The sequence below is a fragment of the Silurus aristotelis genome (genome assembly GCF_946808225.1).
Source record: "Silurus aristotelis genome assembly, chromosome: 29".
Lineage (NCBI taxonomy): Eukaryota > Metazoa > Chordata > Actinopteri > Siluriformes > Siluridae > Silurus > Silurus aristotelis.
In genome coordinates this window covers 8,973,052-8,988,075 of record NC_139602.1, presented here as the reverse complement: position 1 = coordinate 8,988,075, position 15,024 = coordinate 8,973,052, and the positions used below count along the sequence as shown (strand labels likewise).

Genomic DNA, 15,024 nt, shown 5'->3' with positions numbered 1-15,024 from the left:
CCTGTACCAAATATTAACATTGACTTTCTCAGGTGTTCAAATACTTATTTGCAGCTGTATCATACAAATAAATAGTTAAAAAATCATACATTGTGATTTCTGGATTTTTTTTTAGATTATGTCTCTCACAGTGGACATGCACCTACGATGACAATTTCAGACCCCTCCATGATTTCTAAGTGGGAGAACTTGCAAAATAGCAGGGTGTTCAAATACTTATTTTCCTCACTGTATATATTAATACAAAACTAATTAAAAATGTTGTTACCTAATGAATGTATCCAGGCTGAAGATCCACATATAGAACACAAGCAGAGAAAAGATGATGATAATCACGAATGTGTCTGTTCTCAGTCATGTTTACATCACTGACTCCCTCTGTCTCATCCACGTTCACCCCAAACTTCTTACTTCCTTCTGTGGTGAGTGAGAGACAGGACTTTATACACCAGTGGATTGAACGCGCAGTAACAGAAAATCGGTTGTTCGGCTGAAATCGGCGCGCAGTGAAAATAAAAAAATTATATTTCACCAAATCAATGGATTAAAACTAAAGTAACGAGTCTGTTTTGAAAATGTAAGAAGTAAAAAGTACAGATATTTGTGTAAAACTGTAATGAGAGAAAGTCTGAAAAATAAATAGTGGAGTAAAGTACTGATACCGAAAAAATCTACTTAAGTACAGTAACGAAGTATTTGTACTCCGTTACTTCCCTCCTCTGGTTAATTGTGGCTTGATGGTGTATTTCTGCTTTATGTGCATTTAGTTAATACAATTCTATATTATTTCCATTCGGTTTGAACGAATTCACTTGCAGACTTGCATTTCATTTGTTCAACACATTTTTTGTTGATGTAAATAGATCAGGGCAGATAAGGATTGAGCTACAACCTTTATGAAGCCTTCACTCACAACTCCATAACAGTTTTTGGAGTTTGGAGGTTGCGATTTAACATGAACGCAACATGAACATTAGTATTGGATCACTAAAACTTTCCAGTCATATGTAGTTCCTAAACGGTTACCACAAAGTTGGAGGAACGCAATCGTATAAAAAGTGTTTGGATGTAGTAGCATTCAAAATTCCTATAAAAAGGTTCCTTGCAGCTTTTCACCTTCTCTAAAAGTTTTAGAAATCCACAATTATATTTTTTCACTAAGTGGTCAAATAATCACCCAGTGGGACAGGAAACACGCTGCCCCATGCTTGGTGAGTGTGAGTGAGTGTGAGTGAGTGTGTCTCACAGTGTGTGTGAGGTACAAATTCATTTCTATTGTGGGATATAAAGCAGATATAAGATGGGAAAAGGAGGATTATTTCAGAAATGTGTGCGAATTACAGTGACAAGGAAAAAAAAATCTATGTTTATCTTCTTCCTGTGCTTAATTTTTGTTTAGTGTCATTTTTTGCGATCCTTAAGCCAGGCAAAGTTTTAACTTCCTGTACACAACAGGATCTGATCAAATATGCGTCCAAAACCAGTGAAAATGTGCTGCAAGACCAACACTATACAATAAGTTGAGTGTGATAGCCTATTGTTAACATATAGTTGAAGGCTATATTATTAATGTTCTGTTTTATTAAAATCTAGGATCATGAGCAGCTGCTGCTCAGTATGTAATCTCAAAGACACCCGGGGTCAAGTTTTGGACACACACACGCACACACAGGTTGCAAATCCTTTTTTAATTTAGACCAATCCTTAATCTGTGTCCAAAAAAAACCTTGGCATGCCATGATTAGGATGAATCGTTTGGTTTCTCTCTCACCACTAGATGGCAGCACTGATCTTTCTGAACAAACCCTGGGCCTGCAAACTCAATAGACTTCAATCTTTTTCTGCATCTAATCACGCGACCAGATCTAATTCAAGAAAATTTTACTTCAGAGATTCACTGAGAATCAGTGCAGCTTCCTGGTTCATCGTTCTGCCCGCGGGCTTCACGCGAGCCGAGCCTGAACCTAACAGATTGCTGCAGATCAGAATCTATTCAGCGTTAATTGAGAATCTCTATTTTGGGCACTTCGGTTAAGCCTCAGAAACATGAAGGCAAAGCCTCTGAATGGATTGTGTTAGTGTTTAGTTTCATGGGGTCCTGAGCAAAATGGATTTCGGGGTATCGTGGGAATACAAGCTGAAATAATGACATTACAAGTAGTGTTAGTATGTAATAGAGCACGCTGTGGGGTTTGCTGTTATACGTTTGGATGCGGCGTGAACCGAGCAACATAATGTTTTCTTCAGTGAATACCACACTGATTTTTCAATTATCATGATAATTTAATGAAATATTGACCATCATAACTTCTTTTTTCATTTGCTTGTTATATATATATATATATATATATATATATATATATATATATATATATATATATATATATATATATATATATATATATATAGTGTCTATAAACACCCAGGTCCTTCAGGAATTTTCATGAAGACTTTCTTGTAGTAGAAACGTCCTGACCGAAACCCTTTCCATAAAAATTCCTCACAGAATATTTCACCATTTCAAACTCTTTGTTCTCACAAAATTGGAATCCAGAATGCTTTCGGAATGTTAGTTTTCTAGCAGAAAATTAACTGTTATACATACGAAGTGGTATCAAAAAGTTTGGAGACTCGCTCTGTTTACAAGAAAGTACTTCATTTATCTATGTTTACACACTATCACCTTCAAATTAGTGATATATGCACAGCAGTACAGCGCCCCCTAGCTTTCCTGACACTTCTGGAATGTGTCCTGAAAGTCTTCTTTCTGAAGCGTGTCAAGCACCTTCTGCGATTCACGCCGGATCATTGGTGTAAAACGGCAAACTTTGAACCGGATCTTCATCTTTCTGGAAGAGGGGAAAATCTGCTGGAGGCAAATCTGGTGAGGAGGGTGGGTGTGGAAGTGAGGTCGTGTGGATTGTTTTCTCCGACGATCATCATGCACAAGTTGCCAGATGATTTCGACATTTTTGTGAGTTGAGCTCGTTTAAGGTCTTCCTGATCCCTCATAGATTTCCAGCGATGTTCTTTCACTCTTGAAGCCCACACGCCACTTGAAAAACACCTCGAAGGACTAATTGCAGCATCGGCGTATGTCAGACGTATGTCATGTTAAATGTCTCTGTGGCAGAATTTCGCATTTGCGTTTTGCAAACGTGGCGTCCATGATGGAATTTTGGATGTGGTAAAGCTCGTGGTCATAATAACAACATTTAGCACCATTAGTGTCAAAACATTTTGATACCACCTCGTACAAAAGTACCTTCTGGAACGTTCTGAGGATGCTCAAGCTGTGTAAGCTTTTTACTGCTACTACTACTAAGATGAAGATGAAGAAGCTTGAGGAAGAATGAAGTTGAATACGAGTGCATTCTCTCTCTGTACAAATTGTTCTCCTGCTTTCAAAGATCACCTTAGGTTCACCTTGTCCTACTTCATCAGATCCTGCACCTACAGCTAAGTAACACTTTTGTGGAAGGGAGGAAAGAGAAAGCCCTGCGATGTGCATGTGTGGATAATCAGATATAAAGCAGAACAGGGGGTTAGGGGTTTGGTTCGGGATAAAAATAGAAGCGCCATGGCCTCTGTATAAATCGATGCCAATCAGCGACGTAATCCGCCGCCGTTGACCACGTCTGTTGCCTGGCACCCGTGTCCTGTAGGGGTTTCTAAGCCATTCATTAGCGCTCTCTATCTGCCACTCCGGGTCCCGTTTCCCTGAAGAAAGCGGCTGAAGCGTGCAGAAGCAGTGACGTGGACGTTTACACCCTTGCGCATGAACTCCGGATGAAATCAAGGCTGATTCAGTGTGTCTGTGTGTGGAATTGATTAGTTTCACATAGCTGTCTCGAATCTGGGAAACTTACCATGACACTTGACCTCTAGGGAACAGATGACTTCTCGCTGATTGGAATTTTTCATTGCCGTCTGGGCAGTGTTGGTCATAAGGGATTTCACACAGATTTCTCCCAGAAAGGAAGCGATGAAGACCATTAAAATGTCCTCTAGATACATCTTCATACATTGCACATAGAGTCTAATGAAGGTTCCATTGAATGCCTTTGCTTTAAAAATATATCCTGAGCAATTTGTTGCAGTGGAATGTGCCGGAAGCCATTGCAGAACACTATGCAGGGGTGTAACCAGTGGTGGACAGGAATTCGTTGTAAGGTAATTCGTTCTTGTACATAAGTAGCTTTTTCACGTATTTGTACTTTAATGAAGTATTTTCATTTGGGGAAACTTTCTACTTAAAGTTCACCACATTTCAAAGTAAAATATCTCACTTTTTACTACATTTTGTGGAATCAGTTGTTCCTTTTTATTTATGAGTGAATAAAAACTTTTATTAATAATGTAGTGAGTAAAGTTTCACACAGAAGAGTCTGTATGAGTCTGAGAGAGAGAAAGAGAGAGAGAGAGAGAGAGAGAGAGAGAGAGAGAGAGAGAGAGAGAGAGAGAGAGAGAGAGAGAGAGCGAGTAATATATTATTATGGCTATAATAGGACATTATAGCCATAATAAAATATAGTACTTTGGATGATTGGGTACATTTGAAGTCAAATACTTTGGTATTTTACTCCAGTGAAAGTTTAAAGGGACACTTTTACTGGAGTCATGTTTTACCAAGTGGATCTCTACTTTAACTCATCTACATGAATTGTTAACTTTGTCCACCACTGGGTGTATCCTGGACTTAAACAATGTTTAGGGAAGTAATAAAGCTGAAGTAACATCCCCATGATTTCCAAAGTTTTCCATTAGAATGCTGCCAAGACCATCACTCTGCCTTCACAAGCTCTCCTTTTTTTTTTTTATAATGCTTTTGGGTGCCCATTGTTGGTGCTTTCAGTGGTGTACATTGGTCATCACGGGCTCTCTGACCACTGCAGCTACACATCTCTAAATAAAGCTAGTTGTGATGCACTGTATGTTCAAAGCCAGCATTAACTTTTTCAGCAATTTGTGCTATAGAAGCTCTTCCATGGAATCGGACCAAACAAGCTAGGAATTCCTCATGCGCATCAATGAGGATTTAGCGCCAATGATCCTGTCGCCGGTTCACCTTCCAAAGATCACTTTCTGTAGGCATACCCAGTAGCATGTTGTGCATTTCACACCCAGGCCTTCAGTGGTTTCCTACCTAAAACAATCCACCTCATAACATCATGTTGATGTGACGTTATACAGTGAGACTGAATGCCATTACTAAAGCAAGAAACCCTTACGGCTGCTCCCATTAGGGGGCGCCACAGCGGATCATCCGTCTCCATACCGCCCTGTCCTCTACATCTGCCTTTTTTAAAACACAACTTCCTGCATGTTTTCCCTCACAACATCCATAAACCTCCTCTTTGGCCTTCTTCTTTTCCTCCTTCCTGGTGGCTCCATCCTCAGCATTCTTCATCCAATATAACTAAAGCAAGAAACCTAATGAACACAATTCAACATGACTCATACCCAAATATGACCCTGGGTTTCCTGTGCATTTTTTTCTGTATAATTTTCTGTGGATTTGAAATGAAGGCCAATTCTGTGTTTTTATGCAAATCCTACAGAGAAGAAAATGCAAACGTTTAAAGGGTTAATGAAAAAGCTTAGCAACTGTTTTGACCAACCTTTCCTCACGATGTCCAGCTTCTCTTGAAAAATCCGTCTAGTCCTTGTAAGAGTATATGTTACCAAATCAATTTCTTCTCCTCTGTCAGCCATTGTGGAATGAAAAAAAAGCTATTAGATTTACATGCATATATTATATTTGAGCTTGTGCAGTTTGCTACAGATGCAGGTTGCGAGTCTGATTGTGTGCTCTTTGACCATACAATCAATGGACGTGAAAATGCTGACATATTCAGATGGGTCTTGAAGTGGCCAAATTGCAATCTGATTGGTTACAGCAACAGCTTCAAGCAATATAGATTTGAATCCAACAAAAGCCCACGCTCTACGGCTTTATTTGATGCGACGTCTGAAATCTGATTGGATAGAAACTCCAATGTAAAACATTAGCAGCCAAAGATAAACACTATGAAATGAAGAGAACGGACTATTGGGAATAAATGTATACATATTCATATACAGAAATATATTAAAATCTAAGTCAGTGTTTCTAATAGACTTTAAGATCCTTTCTCTTGCCCATTTTTCCTGCTTCCAACACATCAACTTCTATAATTAAAGTCTTGAATGTACATGTAAACTAAAACTTTTAGGCTTGTATCTTGGATTTGTAGGTTTCTAGAGGAAGCTGAAATGCATCTGAGTACGACGCGCACAAAAATGTACTGAAAAGTAACATAAGACGTGGTGTTGAATTGAAAAAGTGTGCCTTTATTTATATAAAGTTTTGGATAATGTGGTGAACAAATACAATCCAACAAACTCTTTTTTCCTCTGTTTTATTAGATTTTTACTACACTTCAAGAAAACATCTGTAAGATGTAACGTATCCAAAAATCTGAACAATTAACATGTTATTCCTACATGTTAAGCTTCGCTTCAAACGCTCTATTATCAGAGAGGAACTTCTCACTGTAGGAGCCGTGTAGAAATTATGAGCATGATGAATGAGCTTTTTTTTTTTTTTGCAGCAACCAAGGGCCACATTTGAGCAGGCACATAGTTCTGGCCAGCGCTTTATACAAATAAATCTTCATGATCAGTTTTATGATGCTGCACATGAGTAACAGCAGAGAAGGAGCCACTACGGCAAAAGAAGCCAAGATTTAATTATCTGTAATCAACCCAGGGCCACCTCGTTCTGAAGTTTTCCATTTTTCTCTGCAACCATTTTAGCCACATCCAGGCAAAAATGACTCCTTAGAGACACACACACACACACACACACACACACACACACACACACACACACACACACACACACACACACACAATATATATATATATATATATATATATATATACAGTACATCCAGCAAAAGTATTCACAGCACTTCACTTTTTGCACATTTTGTTTTGTTACGGTTTTATTCCAATATGGATTAAAGTCATTATTTTCCACAAGATTCTACATACAATACACAATAAAAATAAACGTCTACATTAGTATTCACAGCCTTTGCTCAATACTTAAATACTGAAATAACTTTTTGGTCAGTTTCTCCCATTCTTCTTTGCAGAACCTCTCATCTTAATTAGGCTGGATGGGGAGTGTCAGTGTACAGCCAGAGATGTTCAATCGGGTTCAAGTCTGGGCTCTGGCTGGGCCACTCAAGGACATTCACAGAGTCGTCTCATAGCCACTCCTTTGTTATCTTGGCTGTGTGCTTAAGATCGTTGTCCTGTTGGTTGATGAACAGTCACCCCAGTCTGAGGTCTACAGGATGTCTCTGTTCATCTTTTCCTCGATCTTGACTAGTCTTCCAGTTCCTGCTGCTGAAAAACATCCTCACAGCATGAGGCTGCCACCACCATGCTTCACTGTAGGGATGGTATTGGACCTGCAACTCAGCTCAATTTTGAGTGTTATGGCTATAACTGCTGTGAATGCTTATATACATGATTTTCTTGGGTTTATTTATTTATTTATTTTTTATAAATGTTTCTTTTATGTGGTCATTATTATTATGTTTTGTTTGTAGAATTCAAAAAAAAAAAGAATTTTGCTGTAAAAATGTGGAAAAAGTAAAGCGCTGTGAATACTTACACAACTAGAGAAACATGGAAATATAAACATGCAGTGGAGATGGCTTGTAATATCATAAAATATCCTTCACAACTGTGCGCTGTATGCAGTTTCAGTAGGCAAGGACAACCTTGGAAGTTGATAAACACTACCATGCTTTAGAAATCGATGACAATAATGTTTGAGCATCAGCAATAGCAGCAGGGAGAAAGTGGAGAAAGTGACTACAGAGTTATATACTGTAGGGTTGTTATATGGCACAGTGTATTTGTTGTTGTTTTTTTAATTGTTCAATCGGATTCGTCATAAAAAATGAGATTAGATTCAAGGTTATTGCCATTCTTTGTCATTGCACATGTTACAGTACAAGGCAATGAAATACAGTTATCATCTAATCAGAAGTGCGATGCTAGCAGTGTAAAATATATACAAGTTGGTAGGGGTATGATACATGATAGATATGAAGAAATAATGATAGATGAATGAATAATTTAAATATTAATAAACAGTACACAGAAAAGGGGTTTTATACAATGAATAAAATGGTTATGGAAAGTGGAATGAAGGAGATACTGTATGCAATGTTTCACCAATGATCCAACTTAATCAATGATGACGTGTGATAAGTACATCAAAAAAAGGAAAAACATATTCTCACTAAATATATCAACTCTAAAACATAATTACATATAAAATAAAAATATGGAAGAAAGAAAGAAAGAAAGAAAGAAAGAAAGAAAGAAAGAAAGAAAGAAAGAAAGAAAGAAAGAAGTAAAGAAAGAAAGTAAGTAAGAAACAAACACAGGAAAAGGTAAAGAAAGAAAGAAAGAAAGAAAGAAAGAAAGAAAGAAAGAAAGAAAGAAAGAAAGAAAGAAAGAAAGAAAGAAAGAAAGAATAAATAAATAAAGTAAGTAAGAAACAAGCACAGGAAAAAGTAAAGAAATAAAAGAGAGAAAGAAAGAAAGAAAGAAAGAAAGAAAGAAAGAAAGAAAGAAAGAAAGAAAGAAAGAAGGAAAGAAAAAAAGTAAGTAAGAAACAAGCACAGGAAAAAGTAAAGAAAGAAAGAAAAAAAGAAAGAAAGAAAGAAAGAAAGAAAGAAAGAAAGAAAGAAAGAAAGAAAGAAAGAAAGAAAGAAAGAAAGAAAGAGTAAAGAAAGAAAGACAAAGAAAGAAAGTAAGTAAGAAACAAACACAGGAAAAAGTAAAGAAAGAAAGAAAGAAAGCAAGAAAGAAAGTAGGAAAGAAAGAAAGAAAGAAAGAAAGAAAGAAAGAAAGAAAGAAAGAAAGAAAGAAAGAAAGAAAGAGTAAAGAAAGAAAGTAAGTAAGAAACAAGCACAGAAAAAAGTAAAGAAAGAAAGAAAGAAAGAAAGAAAGAAAGAAAGAAAGAAAGAAAGAAAGAAAGAAAATATATCAACTCTAAAACATAATTACATATAAAAATATATATGTAATAAAGTTTGTGGACACCTGACTATAAGCTCTGTATGCTTTTTGAACAACCCTAATGAGCCCTAATGAGTTTTTTTTTTTCAAACATTACACCATGTATCACAGATGAAGTATAAAAATGCACGATGTTAAAGATTTCTTTGCTTTGAGGCTTTTCTGTTGCTCTCGGAGTTGATTTTGCTGTGATTCTGTACACCACATTTCTGCTCTGCCTCATGCAGGATGTGACCCTGCAGCTCTGTCCGTCAGTATTCAGTAACTCCTGCTCAGAAAAAAACCCCAAACAAAACCCACTGGCACCTTTTCATTTGACTTTTTCAGATGTCCCTCTGTGTGAACCGTTGCCGTAGCGATTGATTATCGACCGAACCCGAAGGCTGATCGATTCTGTGAAATGTCAGGTGGCCACTGTACAATTCAGCCTCTAAAATATTTAGTGAAAAAAGTCAATAAATAACAGCCTTCGTGCTTTGATGGACAAGTTGAAGGACATTTTTCTGTTTTCTATTATTCTTACTGAGCACCTCTTTAAGTTTATGGTTTCTCAGGGAAGTCATCAACACCCCCCTCACACACACACACACACACACACACACACACACACACACACACACACACACACACACACACACACACACACACACACACACACACACACACACAGCTCTTTCTCCATTAAAGAAAGAGAAAGAAAGAAAGAAAGAAAGAAAAAAAAAAAAAAAGCAAAGTAATGAAAAGAAAGGAAGAAAGAAAGAAACACAGAAAAAGTCAAAGAAGGAGTTCGCCATCTTCTTCTTTAAAGGTCCATAATCTTTATGAGGAGGGACGTGACTGGAGCTGGCCAAACCTCAGGAAGCCTCGGGATTGGGAGAGAAAGAAAAGCAGTGGAGAGGAATTAGCGTAGCTGCTGTTCATGATATTAACAGCACAAGTTGATAATGTGCATGTGATCAGATGTTCTGGAGCACAAGAGGTTGAGAAAGAAAGAAAGAAAGAAAGAAAGAAAGAAAGAAAGAAAGAAAGAAAGAAAGAAAGAAAGAAAGAAAGAAAGAAATAGAAAAAAAGAAAGAAAGAAAGAGAAAGAAAGTAAGTAAAAAACAAACACAGGAAAAACTAAAAAAGGAAGAAAAAAAAAAATGAAAGAGAAAAAGAAAGAAAGAAAGAAAGAAAGAAAGAAAGATGGCTCCAAAGTGATTTTCTCTGCACCGTAATCACTTCCTGTTTGCCTCTGAAAGAATTTTGCGCTGCCTCCAGAAAGCTGCATTTCTCGGTGTAAAACCTAATAAACACACTTTTTTCCCCGAACCTGCAGTTTCCCACTTGTGTGTTATTATGAAATAATCAGCCGAGGTGATGATGATGTGCCCGCTGCTGTAATTCAGGCCTACAGAAACACACCTTATTCCTACTGTACCACTGACAATCGCAGTGCAAATGAGAGCATGTCTTTGCCTTCAGCTGTAATTTTGGTTAATAGGATAATAAGACTTAGGTAGAGCCGAGTGCAAAAGTTTGTGCACCCTAACAAACGCTTAGAGGCCATACAGCATTTATTGTCAGGTTTGTTTGTTTTTTTGGATTTAACAGCAACACAAAATGAAAACATGATGGGCTGTTAGAAGGGAACTAGGAAAATTATATTTATTTGTATTTTTATAAATAAATATATTTTTGGTATTAGGTTCTGGTACTCTGGTATTTAGTGCTACTGTGCATTAAATACTTTTATTTGTAATATTTGAGATTTCAGCTGGAAAACACCATTTGATTTTTTTCTTCATTGATCACATTTAGGTAACGAAATGAAATAAAAGTAAATCAGCCTTGCAATATTTTAGCAGAAAAAAAAAAAATCTGTTGAATATTTCTAAATAAAACTAAGAAAATCACAATTATAAATCAGGGACGAAATCCAAACACATGTCCTCCTTGAGCTTCACATCAAAATTCATTTCCTATTAATATTTAGGCTTCTCCTTCATCAACAAAGTCACCTTACGATGGCAGAATGCTGTCTAAACATTTACATTGCCAGGATGGTGATTGAAAGCTTCCTCACATATTGGCTTTGATATATTCTTAGAACACTGGCAACCTCAGCCTGATTGGCTCGTTCATATGCTGCTGCTATGCTATTTAGAAGCCTGAGAAATGAATGATTAATTTGCTGGTTAGGTTTGACGGCGCATTGTGCCTAAGACTCGCTGCTTATGGAGGTGTTTCAATAGCAGCCTGACAACAAAGCAGAAGTCTACTGAAACGAGCGACTGTTTTACAGAGAACACACTACAACAAAGTCATCGTGTCTCTGCAAGGACATCTTTCGGTGAAATTGTTATTATTTTTAATATTATTTATTTTTAAAAAATTTATTTTGATGCATATCTATGAAGTAATGTCAAGAGAGTTAAAAAGCCGAGAACAGATTCTTATAGTGACGTCCTGATAATGATATTAAACATCTGTACAGTATTGCAACTTCAGGGAACAGGTTTCTCTCATAAAAATGGAGAGATGATGGCTTACTGTTTTTACTCTGCTAATAAAGCCATGATCTAATTCTGAGTGTGTGAAATAAGACTGCTCCTGAGAAGGATGGAGAAACTCCAGTATAAGAACGAATGAGCCTGGATCATGTTAAATCAACAATAAAATCCAGCTAAATGAGTCTTCAAAGTTCTAGAATGAAAAATGGATCTGGTGTGTTTAACAATAAACAAACAAACAAACAAACAAATAAATAAATAAATTAAGAGGAAAAAAAATCAGAAAGAAAGAATTAAAGAAAAAAGAAAGAAAGAAAGACAGAAAAAAGTAAAGAAATGAAGAAAGACAAAACGAAAGAAAGAAAGAAAGAAAGAAAGAAAGAAAGAAAGAAAGAAAGAAAGGAAGAAAGAAAGAAAGAAAGAAAGACAAAAAAGAAAGAATTAAAGAAAGAAAGGAAGACGCACATAAATAAATAAAAAAAGAGAAAGAAAGAAAGACAGAAAAAAGTAAAGAAATGAAGAAAGACAAAACGAAAGAAAGAAAGAAAGAAAGAAAGAAAGAAAGAAAGAAAGAAAGAAAGAAAGAAAGAAAGAAAGGAAGAAAGAAAGAAAGAAAGAAAGAAAGAAAGAAAGAAAGACAAAAAAGAAAGAATTAAAGAAAGAAAGGAAGACGCACATAAATAAGTAAAAAAAGAGAAAGAAAGGAAGAAACAGAAAGAAACACAAAAAAGTAAAGAAAGAGAAAAAAGGAAGAAAGAAACACAGAAATATAGGAAGAAAGAAAACAATCCAGAAAGAAAGAAAGAAAGAAAGAAAGAAAGAAAGAAAGAAAGAAAGAAAGAAAGAAAGGAAGAAAGGAAGAAAGAAACACAGGAAAAAGTAAAGAAAGAAAGAAAGAAAGAAAGAAAGAAAGAAAGAAAGAAAGAAAGAAAGAAAGAAAGAAAGAAAGACAAAACGAAAGAAAGAAAGAAAGAAAGAAAGAAAGAAAGAAAGAAAGAAAGGAAGAAAGAAAGAAAGAAAGAAAGAAAGAAAGAAAGACAAAAAAGAAAGAATTAAAGAAAGAAAGGAAGACGCACATAAATAAGTAAAAAAAGAGAAAGAAAGAAAGAAAGACAGAAAAAAGTAAAGAAATGAAGCAAGACAAAACGAAAGAAAGAAAGAAAGAAAGAAAGAAAGAAAGAAAGAAAGAAAGAAAGAAAGAAAGAAAGAAAGAAAGAAAGAAAGACAAAAAAGAAAGAATTAAATAAAGAAAGGAAGACGCACATAAATAAGTAAAAAAAGAGAAAGAAAGGAAGAAACAGAAAGAAACACAAAAAAGTAAAGAAAGAGAAAAAAGGAAGAAAGAAACACAGAAATATAGGAAGAAAGAAAACAATCCAGAAAGAAAGAAAGAAAGAAAGAAAGAAAGAAAGAAAGAAAGAAAGAAAGAAAGAAAGAAAGAAAGAAAGAAAGAAAGGAAGAAAGAAAGAAAGAAACACAGGAAAAAGTAAAGAAAGAAAGAAAGAAAGAAAGAAAGAAAGAAAGAAAGAAAGAAAGAAAGAAAGAAAGAAAGAAAGAAAGGAAGAAAGAAACACAGGAAAAAGTAAAGAAAGAAAGAAAGAAAGAAAGAAAGAAAGAAAGAAAGAAAGAAAGAAAGAAAGAAAGAGGAAAAAGTAAAGAAAGAAAGAAAGAAAGAAAGAAAGAAAGAAAGAAAGAAAGAAAGAAAAAAGAAAGAAAGACAGAAAAAAGTAAAGAAAGAGAGAAAGAAAGAAAGAAAGAAAGAAAGAAAGAAAGAAAGAAAGAAAGAAAGAAAGAAAGAAAGAAAGAAAGATCCAGTGTGTTTAACAATACAGAAATATCAAATAAATAAAGAGAAAGAAAAAAATTCAGAGAGAAAGGAAGACCAGCCAGATATCCATGTGAAAGAAAGAAAGAAAGAAAGAAAGAAAGAAAGAAAGAAAGAAAGAAAGAAAGAAAGAAAGAAAGAAAGAAAGAAAGAAAGAAAGAAAAAGAAAGAAAGTAAAAGAATAGGTGAAATGAGTTTGCTCCTGAGCAGGATGGAGCGACTCCAGGATGAGCTTCAGAGAACCATATGATCCAGGATCATATCAATCCTAAACTATCACATCCAGTTGAGAAATCCACGTCTGATCCACGTCTGATAAACACGTGCCCTGTGTGTTGATAAATAAATAAATAAATAAATAAACGCTGAACTTTATTATTTTTTTCTAATTTTCGTATTTCCAAAAACCCCATAGAAGTTCGAAGGTCAGTTCAGTCCACACTTTTTTGTGACTGCGGTTCATTTACTCGTGTGAAATTACTTCATCAATTACAGAATATGACTCGTCCAATTGCACATTTTAGAGAGGTTCGAATTGCATTTAGTGAAATTGTGGAGAAAGACAAGCAATTTACACTCTGTGACCTTTGATTGATGCAGTTAAAGAGTGGATTATTATCTTTTATGGGGAATAGATCTCATCGTCTGCTGGAATGAACTTTAAAGGAACGAGTGAAAGGTTTTGCACTATTTCAGGTTGGATTGTAGGAAAATGCAGCTCTGACCGATTCCACCTAAACATTGCCATTGTACAGAATTATGGAAATACGTGTTTTGTGTAGTTTTGGACCCACAGAAAAAATTTAAACTTGAACTTACTGGGGAACTTTTATACACTAGATGGACAAAAATATTTTGCAGTTCTTCCCCAATCTGTTACCACGAACTTGAAGGCACAGGAAGTCTTCGATAGTATTACATTTTCCCTTCACTTAAAATTCTAAACCTGCTTCAGCAAAACCATGCACAAAGCAAGCTCCATGAAGATATGCTTTATATGGTTTGGAGAGGAAGATCACCAGCTTAACAGCTCTGACCTCAACCCTATTGAACACTGACTGCACCCCAGACCTTCTCACATCAACTACACCAGTGCCCGACTTTACTACCACCCTTGTAGCTGAAAAAGCAAACTGATGATGTTTTATCCAAAGTGTATTAACAACAGTATCACAATCATATAGCAAACACTATTGTTTAAGAAATAGAGAGAAGATCATTTTTACTCCAAGGAAGGAAGGAATAGACTGCATTAAGGCAGAGGTAAATAAATACATCTGGATATAAACCTTTAAAGTGTAACTAATACCAATACAGAGTTGTAGTTTGGATGATATGATGATGGGGGAATACATACAGCACATGCTTATATCATACTGAGTTTGGAACACTTTATTATTATGTGTGTGTGTGTGTGTGTGTGTGTGTTGTGTGTTGTGTGTGTGGGGTTGTCTATTAACACCCAGATGTACTGGTGCTGGGTGTGAAAAGCCTTCCTAGTGGAATGTCTTTGACGTTAGGTGGACCAGAGATGTCTGCTTCTTGCCTTTGTGTCATGGGGAAGATACTTAGACATGAAACCCCCAAAATAACTGTAGAGATTGAGATTCAGTCTGT

At 35.8% G+C, this 15,024-nt stretch overlaps 1 long non-coding RNA gene across 1 annotated transcript; it reads left to right on the top strand.

The window, feature by feature from the left end:
* The first annotated feature begins 7,782 nt into the window (after positions 1–7,782).
* On the top strand, positions 7,783–8,945 carry LOC310722882. Its single transcript, XR_014532528.1, has 2 exons — positions 7,783–8,555; positions 8,850–8,945. It is a non-coding gene; the product is annotated as an uncharacterized lncRNA (long non-coding RNA).
* Positions 8,946–15,024: the final 6,079 nt, after the last annotated feature.